Here is a 2,500-nt window from a genome sequence, read left to right on the forward strand (position 1 = left end):
GCCTACAAACGCAGCTCACGTTAAAGCCATTTCTTCATACAGCTTTGCTCTTGCATATTTGATTATGGAAAGGTTTTGAAAAGGACACAACCCTCCTGCGCCGAATAAAGGAAAACTTAAAAATATGACCTTGATGGTTAAATATGGTTTGTTGTATTCTTTGAAGTGTAGCGGAGACATAGTCTGGTTAATGTTGGTGTAAAGGCATAGTCTATAAAAATGATTACGTGAACACATACTTTATGGAAAATACCACTTGTTTCATGTCATTAAACGCCAACGCAGTGCTCCACGACCCCCTGACCCCCCCCCCCCCAAGTCTTTGTATCTGTGGAAAATGCCACATGCCTTCACAATGTCCAATTCTGACATCATTAAGTCTGACATAGAACACTTGACCTATATAAATGAAATGTATTATTATTATTATGATTATTATTATACCTCCCACTTTGCACCGGTGAGGACGATTTGCAGCCGCTGCAGCCCCGTGTGGCCGTTTAACAACCCGTTGATCTGGTCCACGACTGTCAAGATACTACCGGGTAAATTTCCCCTCAAATGAGCCAACTGTGATCCATCAATGGGGCTATAGAGGTGAGCAAATTAAACTGAGGTTAAAGTATTTACTCCTGGATTTTTTTCCCCATGTTTAGCCAAACCTGTATCTTTTTTACTATATATTTTCTAGATACCACACATTTGGTTAGCATAATTAATGCATTACAAATACAAAATGTGTTTGAGGAGCCAACATTTTTCTTTGACTGAAATACATTCTCACATACTTTGACCTGCTCTTTTAATAATTTCGGCTTTCATTAACCTATATCCACCCCCGTATTTTAATGGACACCTTAGTTGAGTCGTACTGCTCTGCACATCGTATTTATATATCGTTTTTATATTTTCTGTCATATTTTGTACGTACCTATTGCTTTTTTAAATGTCTTCCTATATTCTTCTGTCCACTTTGCTGCTGTAATGCTCAAATTTCCCCATTGCGGGACGCATAAAGGTGGATCTTATCCTATCTTATCTCAAGGAGCCAGTTGAGGAGTTAGGGGCCATCTGTCTACGGGGCAGATCCAACCGATTATATCTCATCCGCACGGCCTGGAAATGTCCCGGGCTGGAACACGTTGCTGGAGAGTGGAGAGAGGACATGTGGGCTATACTTTGACTGACCTACTGCCACTACTACGACCTGGATCTGGGTGTTTGATTGGTGATTTGATTTGCAGAAAAATAGCCCAAATCTTTAGTGGACCACCAGTAAAACAAAAATGAAATCTTTAGTTTTTCTTTTCAAAAGTATAAAATAAGTATAATGCACCATTATATAAAGAACAATGAATTATGGGCACATTGGGCGTATAATAATCCTCATGTCATGGCTGGATCGGTGGAACTCGCAGGGGGCGGGGGCGGCGGGGCTGGAACAATGAGGTCCGGTTATAGACTCGCGGGCCAGGTCGAGAGGACGTCAGGAAACGACCCGGATGAATAATACACCGTGTCGGTGGTCACATGTCGTGCAGCGGGGCTGCTGAATGATTCAAACCGTTTTACATCATCGGCCTCTCCCTCCCTCCCTCCCTGCCTCCCCCCGCCCTCCCTGCCTCCATCCCTCCCCTCCCCTCCCTCCCGCGCCGCCTCCCGCTGATGCACCGCGCCGCCCGGAGATGCTGATGCTGATGCTGATGCTGCTGGTGACCGACTGCAGCATCCGACATGGGCATCCTCTAATCCGGTCCGTGACACAGTGAGTGTTTTCCACCACTTTTGTCCTCTTCTCCTCATCAACCCCCCCATCCCACTCCTTGCCCTCGATAACCCCCCCCCCTCTCTTCCTCCCTCCCAATCCTCCCCCCACCCCCCTTTTTTTGTTGTCTTCCTTTGTGCAGATGTATTTTTTCATCACGAGCGGTGGCGCATGACGCGGAGGAAACGGTGCGTCCCCGTGTAGTCGGGGCGATGATCGGCGAGTGCATGGACGGAAATGTCTGTGGGGGGGGGGGGGGGGGTCCTCTCACCTATGCGTGTGCACACTTGACGGTGTGAGTATTTGAACGAGAGAGAGAGAGAGAGAGAGAGAGAGAGAGAGAGAGTTTAGGGCGGTTGTCACCTCTCCCGTGCCACACTGGAGCTGCAGCAGGCTTCCGTTTGGAGAGGGTCGACCAGAGTACAGAGACAGAGAGGCGACTGCATGGGATCAGACTGAGAGAGGGGGGGGGGACGTTTAATGAAGTAGGGGGTTTGGGGGCTGGTGTTATTTATTTATTTTTTTTGCAGGTGAGAGCATGTGGTTATTGCCTATAGCCTCAATGGACAGTGCCAGAGAGAGAGAGAGAGAGAGAGAGAGACACAGGGGAGAAATAAAGATGCGGTGAGTTTCTTTGCTGTTGTCAGAACTGTTGTCAGCCCAAAGTGGTATGGTGTGATGAATGATCTTTGCTATTCAGCCACAATGGATGAATCTGTATCTGATGCAGAGACA

At 47.2% G+C, this 2,500-nt stretch overlaps 1 protein-coding gene across 2 annotated transcripts in view; it reads left to right on the plus strand.

Annotated features, from left to right (window-relative positions):
• Nucleotides 1-1,662: 1,662 nt before the first annotated feature.
• slc7a14a (solute carrier family 7 member 14a) overlaps nt 1,663-2,500 on the plus strand; it is a 20,810-nt gene continuing 19,972 nt past the window's right edge. Inside the window, exon 1 of one of the 2 annotated variants that reach the window (XM_035609752.2) lies at nt 1,663-1,765. The gene's annotated coding sequence lies outside the window, so the exon portion shown is untranslated. Of the gene's footprint in view, nt 1,766-2,301; nt 2,390-2,500 lie in introns of those variants that run through there. The other variant, XM_035609753.2, reaches the window with a different exon arrangement.

This window comes from Scophthalmus maximus, chromosome 15 (assembly GCF_022379125.1).
Source record: "Scophthalmus maximus strain ysfricsl-2021 chromosome 15, ASM2237912v1, whole genome shotgun sequence".
NCBI lineage: Eukaryota > Metazoa > Chordata > Actinopteri > Pleuronectiformes > Scophthalmidae > Scophthalmus > Scophthalmus maximus.